The sequence below is a fragment of the Lissotriton helveticus genome, chromosome 9 (genome assembly GCF_964261635.1).
Source record: "Lissotriton helveticus chromosome 9, aLisHel1.1, whole genome shotgun sequence".
Lineage (NCBI taxonomy): Eukaryota > Metazoa > Chordata > Amphibia > Caudata > Salamandridae > Lissotriton > Lissotriton helveticus.
Window position 1 is genome coordinate 31268047 of NC_136070.1, and position 18603 is coordinate 31286649.

An 18603-nucleotide genomic window follows, 5' to 3' on the forward strand; every position below is an offset into this window, starting at 1 on the left:
TGCCGATGCGTCACTTTAGTGGTGGTGCAAAACCAGCGCCATGCTGCGGGGTATTTTTACAACGTGACGCATCTGGGAGATGCGTCACGTTGTAAAGCTCTGTGCCACATGTACGCGTTCCGGCGCAGGAGGGGGCGTTCCGGCGCAGGAACGCCTCCTAAAAGTGGCTGAGTGAAATCTACAAGATTTCACTTAGTCACTTTTAGGCCCATGCTACGTCAAAACCCTGCGCCTGCTTGAAGCAGACGTAAGGATTGACGCAGCATGTTAGAGATAGGGCACCCCGAGCCTTGCTGGAGCTGCGTCGCGATTGCGATGCAAATCCAACAATGCGCTGCCTTTACGGCACAGATGCGTCATGTATGTGTCCATTTTTCCCAATGGTGCGCCACATTGTAAATGCTGCGCATCCATGGTGGCGGAGCCCTGACGCACAATAACTGGTGCATCATTGGCTGATAAGCAGGGATGCGCCAGTCCTTGTAAATCTGCCCCTCTGTTTCTTCGAAAACGGCCCCGCCTGCGGCTCGGCAGCTTTAAAACCATCTAAGGCGCCTCGAAGTCCGCAGACACATGAAGGCGCTGGGATGGAAGACGCGGAGGGGGCTCAGCGGGGATTACACGAGGTTTGCATCAGACACAAAGCCCTGCAAAGCCCCGCGATCCGACACGGATACCCCCGGGCGGATCAGCAGCTCGAGCGGCAGGTGCCCGAACCCCCCCCAGCCCTGGGTGTCCACCCATGCTCGATGCTCGGAGGGTGGGGGTCTCCGGTGTGCTGCGTCCGTGGGTCTGCAGCCACAGATGCTTTACTGTTTGCTGTGAGGCGTGGACGAGTCTACAACATGCTCCCACGCGTCCTCTCCTCTGTTTGCCACAACTTGCCCCCCTCCCCCCTCACAGCACATGCATCTCGGACCTCAGCGGGCCTCACCTGACAACACTTCACCTGCAGCCGAAGCCAAGACACACCACGAGTCACCCGGGCAGTACACAGGAGACAGGCCCGCACCGTGCACACACGTGCAGTTATGTGTGCACACCAAATGAGCAGACGGACATTTCAACACCCCTCCCCCCGCCTTGAACCCCACCCTGAATGGCACCGAGTGGGTGGGTGAGGCGAAGCAGCCGGCACTCGTCTGTTTGCATCCCTGTGGACATTCTGACCACACTGCAGCCAAAGAGTGCCTTTTACTCCTCAACAAATCTATCCACCCCTCCTTCCCCATCAAAACTTCCCTTTATCCACCATCCCTCCCTTCCACCCACCCTTCCTCCTCTCCTATCATCCTCTCTCCGTCAATTGATCCATCCACGCCTCCGTCCATCCATCAGTTTAACCAGCCATCCTTCCTTCCGGCCATTCACCCATGCATCCATCCATCCATCCATTCACCCATGCATCCATCCATCCATCCATCCATCCATCCATCCATTCACCCATGCATCCATCCATCCATCCATCCATCCATTCACCCATGCATCCATCCATCCATCCATTCACCCATGCATCCGTTTTGCTTCTCATCCATCGCCTCTCACCCACCGTCTGTTTGTTCCCACTCCCCCATCTGTTTGTGCACTCCCTTGGTTCAGTTGGTCTCACTCACACTGCCCCATCATGCTCCACCCACCCACAGCTCCATCATGCTCCTCCCACTGCCCCATCATGCTCCACCCACCCACAGCTCCATCAAGCTCCTCCCACTGCACCATCATGCTCCACCCACCCACAGCTCCATCATGCTCCTCCCACTGCCCCATCATGCTCCACCCACCCACAGCTCCATCATGCTCCACCCACTGCCCCATCATGCTCCACCCACTGCCCCATCAAGCTCCGCCCACTGCCCCTTCAAGCTCCGCCCACTGCCCCATCAAGCTCCACCCACTGCCCCATCATGCTCCACCCACCCACAGCTCCATCATGCTCCACCCACTGCTCCATAATGCTCCGCCCACTGCTCCATCATGCTCCACCCACTGCCCCATCATGCTCCGCCCACTGCTCCATCATGCTCCACCCACTGCCCCATCATGCTCCACCCACCCACAGCTCCATCATGCTCCACCCACTGCTCCATCATGCTCCGCCCACTGCTCCATCATGCTCCACCCACTGCCCCATCATGCTCCGCCCACTGCTCCATCATGCTCCACCCACTGCCCCATCATGCTCCACCCACTGCTCCATCATGCTCCACCCACTGCTCCATCATGCTCCGCCCACAGCTCCATCATGCTCCACCCACTGCCCCATCATGCTCCACCCACTGCCCCATCATGCTCCACCCACTTCCCCATCATGCTCCACCCACTGCTCCATCATGCTCCGCCCACTGCTCCATCATGCTCCACCACTGCCCCATCATGCTCCACCCACTGCCCCATCATGCTCCACCCACTGCCCCATCATGCTCCACCCACAGCTCCATCATGCTCCACCCATAGCTCTATCATGCTCCACCCACCCACAGCTCCATCATGCTCCACCCACTGCTCCATCATGCTCCGCCCACTGCTCCATCATGCTCCACCACTGCCCCATCATGCTCCACCCACTGCCCCATCATGCTCCACCCACTGCCCCATCATGCTCCACCCACAGCTCCATCATGCTCCACCCATAGCTCTATCATGCTCCACCCACCCACAGCTCCATCATGCTCCACCCACTGCTCCATCATGCTCCGCCTACTGCTCCATCATGCTCCACCCACTGCCCCATCATGCTCCGCCCACTGCTCCATCATGCTCCACCCACTGCCCCATCATGCTCCACCCACTGCTCCATCATGCTCCACCCACTGCTCCATCATGCTCCGCCCACAGCTCCATCATGCTCCACCCACTGCCCCATCATGCTCCACCCACTGCTACATCATGCTCCACCCACTGCCCCATCATGCTCCACCCACTGCCCCATCATGCTCCACCCACTGCTCCATCATGCTCCACCCACTGCTCCATCATGCTCCGCCCACTGCTACATCATGCTCCACCCACTGCCCCATCATGCTCCACCCACTGCCCCATCATGCTCCACCCACTTCCCCATCATGCTCCACCCACTGCCCCATCATGCTCCGCCCACTGCTCCATCATGCTCCACCACTGCCCCATCATGCTCCACCCACTGCCCCATCATGCTCCACCCACTGCCCCATCATGCTCCGCCCACTGCTCCATCATGCTCCACCCACTGCCCCATCATGCTCCACCCACCCACAGCTCCATCATGCTCCACCCACTGCTCCATCATGCTCCGCCCACTGGTCCATCATGCTCCACCCACTGCCCCATCATGCTCCGCCCACTGCTCCATCATGCTCCACCCACTGCCCCATCATGCTCCACCCACTGCTCCATCATGCTCCACCCACTGCTCCATCATGCTCCGCCCACAGCTCCATCATGCTCCACCCACTGCCCCATCATGCTCCACCCACTGCCACATCATGCTCCACCCACTGCCCCATCATGCTCCACCCACTGCCCCATCATGCTCCACCCACTGCTCCATCATGCTCCACCCACTGCTCCATCATGCTCCGCCCACTGCTACATCATGCTCCGCCCACTGCCCCATCATGCTCCACCCACTGCCCCATCATGCTCCACCCACTTCCCCATCATGCTCCACCCACTGCTCCATCATGCTCCGCCCACTGCTCCATCATGCTCCACCACTGCCCCATCATGCTCCACCCACTGCCCCATCATGCTCCACCCACTGCCCCATCATGCTCCACCCACAGCTCCATCATGCTCCACCCATAGCTCTATCATGCTCCACCCACCCACAGCTCCATCATGCTCCACCCACTGCCCCATCATGCTCCACCCACTGCCCCATCATGCGCCACCCACTACCCCATCATGCTCCACCCACTGCCCCATCATGCGCCACCCACTGCCCCATCATGCACCACCCACTGCCCCATCATGCGCCACCCACTGCCCCATCATGCGCCACCCACTGCCCCATCATGCTCCACCCACCCACAGCTCCATCATGCTCCACCCACTGCTCCATCATGCTCCGCCCACTGCTCCATCATGCTCCACCCACTGCCCCATCATGCTCCGCCCACTGCTCCATCATGCTCCACCCACTGCCCCATCATGCTCCACCCACTGCTCCATCATGCTCCACCCACTGCTCCATCATGCTCCGCCCACAGCTCCATCATGCTCCACCCACTGCCCCATCATGCTCCACCCACTGCCACATCATGCTCCACCCACTGCCCCATCATGCTCCACCCACTGCCCCATCATGCTCCACCCACTGCTCCATCATGCTCCACCCACTGCTCCATCATGCTCCGCCCACTGCTACATCATGCTCCACCCACTGCCCCATCATGCTCCACCCACTGCCCCATCATGCTCCACCCACTTCCCCATCATGCTCCACCCACTGCTCCATCATGCTCCGCCCACTGCTCCATCATGCTCCACCACTGCCCCATCATGCTCCACCCACTGCCCCATCATGCTCCACCCACTGCCCCATCATGCTCCACCCACAGCTCCATCATGCTCCACCCATAGCTCTATCATGCTCCACCCACCCACAGCTCCATCATGCTCCACCCACTGCCCCATCATGCTCCACCCACTGCCCCATCATGCGCCACCCACTACCCCATCATGCTCCACCCACTGCCCCATCATGCGCCACCCACTGCCCCATCATGCACCACCCACTGCCCCATCATGCGCCACCCACTGCCCCATCATGCGCCACCCACTGCCCCATGATGCTCCACCCACCCACAGCTCCATCATGCTCCACCCACTGCCCCATCATGCTCCACCCACTGCTCCATCATGCTCCACCCACTGCTCCATCATGCTCCACCCACTGCCCCATCATGCTCCACCCACCCACAGCTCCATCATGCTCCACCCACTGCCCCATCATGCTCCACCCACTGCCCCATCAAGCTCCGCCCACTGCCCCTTCAAGCTCCGCCCACTGCCCCATCAAGCTCCACCCACTGCCCCATCATGCTCCACCCACTGCTCCATCATGCTCCGCCCACTGCTCCATCATGCTCCACCACTGCCCCATCATGCTCCACCCACTGCCCCATCATGCTCCACCCACTGCCCCATCATGCTCCGCCCACTGCTCCATCATGCTCCACCCACTGCCCCATCATGCTCCACCCACCCACAGCTCCATCATGCTCCACCCACTGCTCCATCATGCTCCGCCCACTGCTCCATCATGCTCCACCCACTGCCCCATCATGCTCCGCCCACTGCTCCATCATGCTCCACCCACTGCCCCATCATGCTCCACCCACTGCTCCATCATGCTCCACCCACTGCTCCATCATGCTCCGCCCACAGCTCCATCATGCTCCACCCACTGCCCCATCATGCTCCACCCACTGCTACATCATGCTCCACCCACTGCCCCATCATGCTCCACCCACTGCCCCATCATGCTCCACCCACTTCCCCATCATGCTCCACCCACTGCTCCATCATGCTCCGCCCACTGCTCCATCATGCTCCACCACTGCCCCATCATGCTCCACCCACTGCCCCATCATGCTCCACCCACTGCCCCATCATGCTCCACCCACAGCTCCATCATGCTCCACCCATAGCTCTATCATGCTCCACCCACCCACAGCTCCATCATGCTCCACCCACTGCCCCATCATGCTCCACCCACTGCCCCATCATGCGCCACCCACTACCCCATCATGCTCCACCCACTGCCCCATCATGCGCCACCCACTGCCCCATCATGCACCACCCACTGCCCCATCATGCGCCACCCACTGCCCCATCATGCGCCACCCACTGCCCCATGATGCTCCACCCACCCACAGCTCCATCATGCTCCACCCACTGCCCCATCATGCTCCACCCACTGCTCCATCATGCTCCACCCACTGCTCCATCATGCTCCACCCACTGCCCCATCATGCTCCACCCACCCACAGCTCCATCATGCTCCACCCACTGCCCCATCATGCTCCACCCACTGCCCCATCAAGCTCCGCCCACTGCCCCTTCAAGCTCCGCCCACTGCCCCATCAAGCTCCACCCACTGCCCCATCATGCTCCACCCACTGCCCCATCATGCTCCACCCACCCACAGCTCCATCATGCTCCACCCACTGCCCCATCATGCTCCACCCACCCACAGCTCAATCATGCTCCACCCACTGCCCCATCATGCTCCACCACTGCTCCATCATGCTCCACCCACTGCTCCATCATGTTCCACCCACTGCCCCATCATGCTCCACCCACTGATCTATCATGCTCCACCCACTGCTCCATCATGCTCCACCACTGCTCCATCATGCTCCTCCCACTGCCCCATCATGCTCCACCCACTGCCCCATCATGCTCCACCCACTGCCCCATCATGCTCCACCCACTGATCTATCATGCTCCACCCACTGCTCCATCATGCTCCACCCACCCACAGCTCAATCATGCTCCACCCACTGCTCCACCATGCTCCACCCACTGCCCCATCATGCTCCACCCACTGATCTATCATGCTCCACCCACTGCTCCATCATGCTCCACCACTGCTCCATCATGCTCCACCCACTGCCCCATCATGCTCCACACACTGCCCCATCATGCTCCACCCACTGCCCCATCATGCTCCACCCACTGCTCCATCATGCGCCACCCACTGCCCCATCATGCTCCACCCACCCACAGCTCAATCATGCTCCACCCACTGCTCCACCATGCTCCACCCACTGCCCCATCATGCTCCACCCACTGATCTATCATGCTCCACCCACTGCTCCATCATGCTCCACCACTGCTCCATCATGCTCCACCCACTGCCCCATCATGCTCCACACACTGCCCCATCATGCTCCACCCACTGCCCCATCATGCTCCACCCACTGCCCCATCATGCTCCACCCACCCAAAGCTCAATCATGCTCCACCCACTGCCCCATCATGCTTCACCCACTGCCCCATCATGCTCCACCCACTGCCCCATCAAGCTCCACCCACTGCCCCATCATGCTCCACCCACTGCTCCATCATGCGCCACCCACTGCCCCATCATGCTCCACCCACTGCCCCATCATGCTCCACCCACTGCCCCATCATGCTCCACCCACCCACAGCTCCATCATGCTCCACCCACTGCTCCATCATGCTCCACCCACTGCCCCATCATGCTCCGCCCACTGCTCCATCATGCTCCACCCACAGCTACATCATGCTCCACCCACTGCCCCATCATGCTCCGCCCACTGCTCCATCATGCTCCACCCACAGCTACATCATGCTCCACCCACTGCCCCATCATTTTTTTTGTTTGAATATTTTTTATTAAGGTTTCAGCTTATAGTCACAATACAATGCAATATATTGAGGAGAGTAACAGGTCATCCTTTCGAATCACAACAAGTTCCTCAGAAAGCTGCTATGTGTTCCAGCATCAGTAGAGCTGATCCATGAAGAAGTCGGAATCGAATTTATCTCGGATTTAGCAGCACTACGTCCTCTGCTGCTATGGCGCTCAATTTGGGCCAAGACTGAAACACAATTTACCCAGGAGATAATTCTTGACTGTCTCAGGTTGGACCACTCCTCACGTATCATGTGGCTCAAGTATATACACTGTTGGTTTCACCTCCTATTTCAGCTTGACATATTTCTTGATCCCAAATCTGTCGTTTCTATCCCCAAAAATGTCATAAAACAAAGGTTTTTAAATTATAAAAAGGAGTGTCGTGAAAGGGTGTCTGGAATGATACAATCTGTGATGTTCTACCGAGATTGCAATTTAACCTCCGGTTTCCAACCTTCTCTTTCTGGCGTCACTCGTAATTCCCACCGGTTTGTTTTAACAAGCTTAAGGTTGGGAATCGTACACCATCTTGTTGCATTCCCCGTAATGAAAGCCAGATCTGATACCGTATGCCCTTGTGATAATATTTCACGCCAGAGTTGCTGTCATTTTTTATTGTTTTGCAAATTTTATCATCCTTTTAGGGTAATATACCTAAAACCCGTCTTTTTAAAAAACAATGTTCGTTCTACGAAGAATGCTTTACAGCTATTATACTCCTTAAAGGATTTGGATACCTGTTTTTTCGTAGCGTCATATATACTTAAATGTACAGCTGCCAGGAAAGCCATAGTCATTTGATTCATCTGATCGTGTTTTGTTTTAACTTTGGCTTCCTGTCTGTATATTTGCTTGTATATATGTATGTGCTATAAATGAATTTAGTTCTTATCAGGCAACAGAATGTGTATCGTCCAAACCTTAATTTTACTGGTCAAATTGTGTTTTTAGAATAATATATACTATGTCTACGATGGTTTTTAGATAGTTTTTAGACTTAGCGATTTTGATGTAATTTTAGAAATGTATGTTACATATGTAAATTTGTTCTGCTTGTATGGTTTGTCTTACAAATCGAATAAAGCTTTTGAACTGAACTGAACTGAATCACAGCAATGGTCATGTACAGCAGTAGTATTATACATTACATTTTTCTCATACCACAACCATTAATGCGGAAAGGGAAACAGGAATGCATTGATCAATAACAGTTCCTCACAGTACGTTATACCGAAGAGTGCTTCCCATCTCCACAGAGCAATGGGTCATCAGCTGAAAGAGAGATGGCGCTTAGGAACTGAGTTAGCGGTATTTGTCGCAAAGTCATGGCCCATCATGTGCTGCAGTTGTGTGCCCAGTGGGGTGTCAAAGGGTAGGTTGTCGCCTGGATGGGTTACAGATATGGCTCAAGTCACATGAGCGTATCAATTAAGGCCCAGCGTCATGGGCATGTGGCAATTCCGCTCTTCACCTATCATGCCTAGAAGACCCGCTATGTGGAGTGGCCCCTCAAATTTAGGTGCGAGTATTGCGAACCAATTAAGGAACAAACGTGATACATTCAACGCTGCGGTCTTCAAACATTTTAACTAACGTGTCCGCTGAGGAGCTTGTCGGGACACCACTAACTCAGTCAACTGGGGGGGGAGAACGAATATATAGGTTAATAATGAAAAGGATCTATAACAATAAAAGGGAAAATTAAGAAAATAAGAGCATTATTCTGGGGAAGTCAATAAGGTGGGTAGGCAGGTAATGTGTTCATACGTGTCGATAGGTGTGTGTTATTGCCCCTAGGTATGAGGGTTGCAATGTGGGGGTGGGTGGGCATAACTTTAATGCGTTTATTGTAGAGTATTGGCATCTGGTCTCGTGCATAGGGGGCGGGTCAGATCCACTCATTGGTGACGTGCGGTCGGCATCTTGTGTCGCGAGCATGACATTCCACTGGCGGTCGAGACCAAAGCCCCCCTCCCAAGTGTACCACCCTCCCTCTTGTCCGTCATGCCAATGACGTCCAGCAAAACAGGCGCCTAGGTGATTCCCTGTTCAAGGCAAGCTTGATGAAAGGAGCTTAGAATATCATCCCAGGGTTGCGCTATTGGAATGGCCCTTAGTCTCGCCGTCTCCTCCCTGCGTAGGGTCGCACCCTCCGCCACCGCCCAGTTGGTAAAAGAGGTGCACCAATGCTGAACGCGCGGTGGGTCCTTGCTCTTCCAGTGCTTGGTGATGAGCCTCTTGGCGGTGACAAGCCCCAGATCCCAAAACCTAGCATGAACTTTAGTATGTTTCGTTCTTTTAAATAAGCCAAGCAAACACGCCTCCCACGTGTGTGGCAGTTCCGCGCCAGCCCCCTGTGCTAATAGAGATGTTATGCTGTGCCAGAACGTCAGCAACCCAGGACAGGCCCAGAGCATATGCAGGAGGTACGCATTCACTAGTGAGCATCGTGGGCACATTGACGTGTCAATTGCGAAATATTGGTTAATTTTGTCCGGTGACAAATATGCTCTGTGCATTATATAAAATTGGATGATCTTGAAACGCGAGTTGTGTGGGATATTAGTGGGCCCTTCCAGTATCCTTTCCCAATCCTTGTTCGTCCAGTCTCTGCCCCTGTCTGCTGCCCATTTGTCCCTCAGTGACTGGAGGGTGCAAGCCATGTGTGACAACAGTGCTTGCGCTAACCAATGGATCACATGGGATCCATTCCCCATGACATGCAAGTATTGCACTAGTAAATGTGTCGGCGGTTCCTCAGTCATATCTCCCCAAGCCTTTGTATACGTGCGTATCAATGATTTATGTAAGAGAAATTGCCCTGCTGGTAAGTCAGTGGTCGCCGCTATTCTATCGAATGGGAGGAGAGCGCCTTCTGTGTACAGCTCAGCCATCGTTTCTATCCCGGCCTGCACCCATCGTTCCAGAGTAGATGCAGTTATTATCCCTCCATCTCTGGGAGTGCCCAGCAGAGGGAGTGCAGGGGCATAGGGCGTCACCTTTCGTGTGAGCCGCAAGTTACGTGTATAGCACTTGTGGGCCACTGCTAAATGCAATTGTGTCGGGCGAGGCATCTTGGCTAGGGGATGAAACAGTGCGAGGATCTGTGTATGGGTCAGGGTTAAGGCGTCGGAGTTTGTGTCAGTCAGGCACTTCCCACTCAGCCATCCAGCCACCCACTGCAATTGTGCTGCCAGGTAGTATAGTTCCTGATTGGGAACCGCCAGACCCCCAGCTGCTACCGGAGCGTAAAGTTTCGTCAGTGCTACTCGGGGTCTACCGGCGTTCCAAATGAGAGCTCTCACCACGGATTCCAATTCACGAAAGATGCGGTTCGGGACGTATATTGGTATGTTGGAATAATAGTATAGTAGCCTCGGTAGTACAATCATTTTCGTGAGGGTTACTCGGCTGGGGACATTGAGGGGGAGTGTTTTCCAAAAGGTCATTTGTGCTTGCAGGGAGGAAATGGCCCTGACCAGGTTACCCCCCAACACATCCGCGGGGGACCGGTAAATATGAATACCTAAATATCTGAACGTGGTAGAGTGCCAGGCTAGCTGTACTCCGCCCAGTCGCACCTCGCATTCTGGCATGTCCGGGCTGAAGGAGTGCACCCCGGATTTACCCCAGTTAACCCTGAGTCCTGAAAGGGCCGCAAAGGTGCAAAAGGTGTCCGTTAGCGCTTGTGGCACATGAGTGAGATCTTTAATGTATAGAAGCAGGTCGTCTGCATATAAGGAGACCGCATGGATATCGTCCACCAAGGGAATACCCCAATCCGCACTCTGCCCGCTTAGTAATTCTGCCAGTGGCTCCATTGCCAATGAGAAGAGCAACGGTGACAGGGGACAACCCTGCCTCGTGCCTCTCCGAACTCTGATGGTTTTGGACAATAGGCCGCCGGTGCGGATCCGCACTGTGGGCGTCTGATACAGCAAGTTGACCATATCTATAAAGGCGTCCCCCAGCTCATACTTCTGTAATACCGCCCTAAGGTAAGGTCATTTCACCGAATGAAAGGCTTTTTCTAAATCAAGCACTAGGCACCCCGACCTTGGCCACTGGTGTACTGCATACTATTGTACTCTAAATAGTCGGCGGATATTGTGTGAGGTGCTCCGCGTGGGCACAAAACCATTCTGGTCGACATGTACTAGTGTGGGTACGAAGGGGGCTAGTCTCCGCGCCAAGGTGGACGCCAATATTTTATAGCCAGTATTTAGAAGAGCAAGAGGTCGGTACGAGCCCAATTGCTTTCCATCCCTGCCTGGTTTTAGGAGGGAGATAAGGGTGGCCTCATTGAGCGTGGGTGGGAGGGAGGAGTCCTCTATTGCCGATTCATACATCCGGATCAACTTCGGGATCAGCAGGTCCGAGTAAGCCTTATAAAACTCCGCTGGCAATACATCCGGTCCTGGGGACTTGCCATTAGAGAGCGCAGTTATGACCACGCGGAGCTCCTCAGGTGTTATGGGTGCTTCCAGGTCTCCGCGCTGGGCCTCCCTCAGTCACGGCAAGGGTATATCTGCGAGATATTCGGCATTGTCCGGAAGGGGAGTCTGCAGTTGGGAACGATACAGCGCAGCGTAATGAGCGGTAAAAGCTTCGTGTATCTCGCTTTGCGTGTATAGCATGTCGCCCTGGCTGTTATGTATCGCCGTTACCGGCATCGTTCGGGTCTTCTCGGCTAATCAGCCAAGCCAGTAGCTTGCCAGGCTTATCACCCATGCTGTGAGTGCGGGCCAAGTGGGCCGCATAGTTGAGGCAGCGTAACCTTTCCAGCAATCGCTCATGCTCCGCCTGAACCTCTAACACGCTCTCCTCCCCGTTCTCATTCGCCTCCTGTTCTGTCTGTATGAGGGGGAACCTCAATCCGCGTTAGTTCTTTTTCTAGTTGTCTCCATAAATTAGCCTGCGTACCTAAGCAGTGGCCCCTTATCACAACTTTGAATGCATCCCATTCTATTTGGGGGGCAGATGCCGTGCCTGTGTTGTCCTCAAAGTAGTGTACAATTTGTGCAGATAGAGATAGAAATCTGGTTGCAGTCTCCAGGTGGGGACAGAGTGGTGTGTGTGTGTGTCCATGCAAGGTCCAAGACATGTGGGTTGTGATCTGAGTATGTTTTTTTTAAGTTAGTCGAACTCTGAAGAGTCGTACGTTACCGCGCCAGCAGCAAGTGCATTAGAATTTTTTTATTTTTTTTGGAGTTTTTTATATAGCGCGAACTAGAACCGAAACGAATCAGTTATCAGAGCGCTTTACAAAGCACCAGTTACGTTTCATTTTTTTAAATTTAAAAATTTTTTTTTTTTTGTACGGCCCATATAATAGCGTCAGGTACGTGTGGGAGTAAGTCGCTAGTCAACATGTATCTGTCCACCCACTGCTCCATCATGCTCCACCCACAGCTCCATCATGCTCCAACCACTGCTCCATCATCCTCCACCCACTGCTCCATCATGCTCCACCCACTGCTCCATCATGCTCCACCCACTGCTCCTTCATGCTCCACCCACTGCTCCATCATGCTCCACTACTGCTCCTTCATGCTCCACCCACTGCTCCATCATGCTCCACCCACAGCTCTATCATGCTCCACCACTGCTCCATCATGCTCCACCCACTGCCCCATCACGCTCCTCCCACTGCTCCATCATGCTCCACCCACTGCCCCATCACGCTCCTCCCACTGCCCCATCATGCTCCACCCACTGCCCCGTCATGCTCCACCCACAACTCCGTCATGCTCCACCCACAACTCCGTCATGCTCCACCCACAGCTCTATCATGCTCCACCAACAGCTCCATCATGCTCCACCCACAGCTCCATCATGCTCCACCCACAGCTCCATCATGCTCCACCCACTGCCCCATCATGCTCCACCCACTGCCCCATCATGCTCCACCCACTGCCCGATCATGCTCCACCCACTTCTCCATTATGCTCCACCCACTGCTCCATCATGCTCCACCCACTGCTCCATCATGCTCCACCCACTGCTCCATCATGCTCCACCCACTGCTCCATCATGCTCCACCCACAGCTCTATCACGCTCCACCCACTGCCCCATCACGCTCCACCCACTGCCCCATCATGCTCCACCCACTACCCCATCATGCTCCACCCACTACCCCATCATGCTCCACCCACAACTCTGTCATGCTCCACCCACAGCTCTATCATGCTCCACCCACAGCCCCATCATGCTCCACCCACTGCCCCATCATGCTCCACCCACAACTCCGTCATGCTCCACCCACAACTCCATCATGCTCCACCCACAACTCCGTCATGCTCCACCCACCACTCCGTCATGCTCCACCCACAGCTCTATCATGCTCCACCCACTGCCCCATCATGCTCCACCCACTGCCCTATCATGCTCCACCCACAGCTCCATCATGCTCCACCACTGCTCCTTCATGCTCCATCACACAGCTCCATCATGCTCCACCCACTGCTCCATCATGCTCCACCCACAGCTCTATCATGCTCCACCCACAGCTCTATCATGCTCCACCCACAGCTCTATCATGCTCCACCCACAACTCTATGGTGCTCCAACCACACCTCCATCATGCTCCACCCACAGCTCCATCATGCTCCACCCACAGCTCTATTATGCTCCACCCACAGCTCTATTATGCTCCACCCACAGCTCCATCATGCTCCACCCACAGCTCTATCATGCTCCACCCACAGCTCTATCATGCTCCACCCACAGCTCTATTATGCTCCACCCACAGCTCCATCATGCTCCACCCACAGCTCTATCATGCTCCACCCACAGCTCTATCATGCTCCACCCACAGCTCTATCATGCTCCACCCACAGCTCTATTATGCTCCACCCACAGCTCCATCATGCTCCACCCACAGCTCTATGGTGCTCCACCCACAGCTCTATGGTGCTCCACCCACTGCTCCATCTTGCAATTATCTTGTGGTAGTATTTATGAGCTCCTGTTTGAAGACACCCAACAGCACTTTCAACCTGTAACACCCATTACAAACGTTTCCGTTTACACCTGAAATTTGCCTTTCCAAACAGAACTCCCCAGATAGAACTCAATCCACTTCATGCTTGCAACAGGACACAAAAAATATACAATTGACACTGATCTTTCAGGGGGGCGCGGCTTGAGAAGCCAAGATGGCGGTCGTGCTTTGCCATCGGCCCTAAAATCCAAACAAATCAGAGACACGGGCTCAGCATCGGCCAAAAGAAGCGAACACATCACACCCATGTTATCCACCCTCCACTGGCTTCCCATCAAGGCAAGATCTATCTACAAGACTGCCTGCATCACCGTCAAAGCCTTGCTCTCCTTCTCTCCGCGCTACCTGGCGAATAAACTGAAACTCTCGGAGGCTCTAGACCAGCACGTAATGCGGAAAATTTACTGCTTGAACCTCCCACTTTCAAGAAGGAAAGATCGATGGCCCAATCCTTTTCTGGCAACGCGGTGAGAATCTGGAACTCACTTCCGCCTCAGCTCCAGACCACCGCCTCCTCCCAGGCCTTCAAAACTGACCTCCAAGTTCTCCTCCTTCAAAGACACTTCCAAACTTAATTCACGCCCTCTCTATTACCTGAAGGAAGACCTTTTATTATAGAAAATTCTACTTTCCATGACAAGGGAAGTGCCTTCCCAGTGTGTTCTTGTGGTATTATCCTTCTACCTGTGTTTGGTACTCGTTTGTAACATGCACACGTCACTTTTCTCTTGTAACACACTGTTTGCTACCTCTTACATTTTGCTTGCTTTCGATACTTGCACAAGTGCCACCATTGCCTATGTAACGCTTGTTCTTGTGTTTGAGTGTCTGCTACTTGTACTTTGTATGCTTTTGTAACCTGCACACGTCACTTTTTCCTCCTGTAATGTACCGTTTGCTACCTCTTGTATTTTGTTTGCTCAATATTGTCACTTTTGCCCAGTGGTAGAAGTGGGCGGGAACGGAAGGGCACGGCGTGCCCCTACTTCTAAAAATTATTTCAGTCCGTTCCCCTACTTCTTACTTTTAAAAAAACATCCCGGGACGGGAAGAATAGTCAGGCTTAAAAACGATAACTTTTTTCATTCAGCTTCCAGGGGCTGCTCGCACTTCTCTGTTGAACTCCAGAGGCTGCAGCAGCCCCTCCCTGAGCTCACACAGACTGAGGGCAGCCCATTGTCATTCTGATTAAGGCGGACTACCCCCTTTCGAATGACAATGCGCCGCCCTCTGCCTTTAGCATATCAAGTGCCAGTGAGATCAGAGTTGGTGATTACAGAGGAGCTTTCCCCAGACAGAGTCCGTGGGGAACTTGCCACCATGTGTAATTTGTTAATGTTGTACACAGAGTGAATTGGGCAGGAGCAGTGACTGGACAGAAGAGGCGACAAGAAAGGAGAGGTACTAGGGCAGGAGAGGTGGGGGGGGGCAGGAGAAGAGACGGGGCAGGAGAGGTGCCAGGAAAGGAGAGGTGCAGGGGGCAGGAGAAGTGATGGGGCAGGAGAAGTGAAGGTGCAGTGATTAGGCATAGGCAGGAGCGGTAACCGGCAGGAGCAGTGAACGGATAGGGGCAGTGAACAGATAAGAGCAGTGAACGGGGAAGGAGAAGTGAACAGATAAGAGCAGTGAACGCGGAAGGAGAAGTGATGGGACAGGAGCGGTGATCGGGCAGGAGTGCTGATCAGACAGGAGCAGTGAACGGGCAGGAGCAGTGAACGGGCAGGAGCGGTGACGGGGCAGGAAAAGTGACAGAGCAGGAAAAGTGACGGGGCAGGAAAAGTGACGGGATGGGGTAGGAAATGTGACGAGGCAGGAAAAGTGACGAGGCAGGAGCAGTGACGGGGCAGGAGAGGCAACAGGAAAGAAGAGGTGACTGGGCAGGAGAAGTGATGGGCAGGAGAAGTGACGGGGAATGTGGAAAAGTAAATTTTGCCATGTTCTGTGTCCCTACGCCTCATCCATCATATGTTATGTGTGCATGACCAATATGCATATGTTATTCCCCATGTCCGATTAATGACGCAATTACAGTTGTGTCCACCTTTAGTATGCTAGTTTCCAGTCCTCGTGAATACTACGAATATCAGGCCTATGTAAAGTTACGTTGCCACGTTTCTCAGTGTGCACGTTATTCCATTATAAAGTCCCCGTTTCCAGGCCTCAAAAGGGCCCGGACCACAGATTCAGCTCCTGTCTCCTGAAGTCTCGCTGAGGAGCGATACAGCCCCCACCTGTATCCTCGACCCTTCACTTACTTCCTGCCTCGCAGTGCCCGGTGCAGCCTGGCTCTGCCTCTGAGTCTGCCAAAAGTATGTTATAGTTCCAGTTATCAGTTCAGTCCTCCTTCTCTGCATTCCTAAGCTACTGAACTGCATCAATAGTTCCCGTCATTGTCTAGCCTATGCGGCTCCACGTTAGAGAAATACTGTATTTAATGGTCATTTAGTATTCTTCATCACACACTACATGTAGAATAATGCATGGTCCAGTCTTAGAATCAAGTTAGCCTTTCCCCTCATGACTTCTAGTTTATATCAACATGTTCCCTAAACATCAGATACTAGATAGGGTTTAGGTACATGTCGCTCCGACCCTCCAGACTTTAGTCTCTGCTCCTAGCACAGAGTTCATAGCCCCCAGCTTCTCCTAGTAATACGTCATTGCCAGTTTGCGTGCACCACCAGGTTAGAGGTCCCGGCTCCTTAGGTAGCCCCCTCCTATGTTTCCGCCCCATTCATGACATATTCTGTTACGTTTGCACCACATGTCTATGTATACGCCCAGTTACACCTACTTTTACTGTTATCTTTCGCGACTGCTACGCGTCACGCCTTCTGCTCCACCCACTGCTACGCCTACTGCAATGTAATGCTATGTGTTTGCGCTATGTATATAAGTTCATGTATTGTTATTAAAAGTTAGCGCGCTCATCCCAGACCCAGCCCCAGCAGCTGCTGGGCCTCTTTTCCCCTGCTGGGTCATCCTATGCAGGTTGTCCTGATCCTGTCCTTATGCTGTAATAAACCTGCAGAAACTCCTACTACCTCGAATCTTGACTCTTATTTATTGAGCTATCTGTTATGCTATATGCCTAGTCAAAAATAGGGTATTATTTATTTATTTACCACATAATGGCGCCCGAACAGGGACTTGCCCTTTCCCCACGCGTCGGTGAAGCCACGCCGACCCCCTGACCCTCTACAGTCGTGACGGAACTCTTCTGCGCAGTGGCAGATATTTCTGCTCAAGTATCCCTCAGGCCCACGGAGGAGACGGAGGAGGCGGTCCAGCATCCGAACGAGACGGTGGAGGAACGCGGCGAGTCCCGACCAGAGCCCAAGCCGAGAGTCCAAGGTCCGAGGTATCCGGAGGCCCACCCGTAACTGAAGTCCGAAGTCCGTCGTCGTCAGCCCAGTCCCGTCCGAGGCTTTCCGTTCTTGCTGCCCGGTGAGTACCATTGCTGGGGTAGTATCTAGACAGGACCAATCTAAATTGACTCCTGGTCCGTGGGTTGGTGGTACCCAGACTCACAAACGAAGTGTTCACCTAGGTGGATACGGGTCTTGATGCGTTCCTTTATGGGACCGGTATGTTCCGTACTGTTTCAGCAGTGCATCCAGTAATTCTAGTCTGTTCCGTTCTCGAGAAATTCTGTTCTGTTTCTGTTCTCAAGTATTCCAGGTAATATTCTGTTCGAACTGTTATGTTATGATATTGTTTAATGTAATTCCAATGTCGTGGTATGCCTGAATTGTTTTCCCAATTGTTATTGTTCTTCGTGTATTGTATTGTGTTCCGATTCAAGTTTACAATGCCGCTCTTTTCAAGATTACGTCAGCTAAAAACTAGAAAGGGTTTATTAGAAGAAGCAGTTCCTGTCCCGCCTAGGGACAGTCCAGGTCACTTTATGTATCAGAAACATGGCATAAGCGCCATATTGTATCTAGATTTATGGGTAGAGTATACCAAACAGTTAGAAGAAAAGTATAGATGGCCCGTATCGGGTACATGGGATGCCGAATGTATCATGCGAGTAGAAGAAGCATTATGGAAAAAGAAAGCCAGACAGTCACAGAAAGATGCCATCGAGTTATGGCGTAAAGAAGCGCATAGAAGAACCGAAAAGGAAGTCAGAAAGTCAGAGTTAAGTAGAGAATCCCAAGAACGAGCCCAAGAAAGAGAATTAATCGAGATAGGTGAACGAGTCAAAGCCGAACAGTCAGACAGACAGAG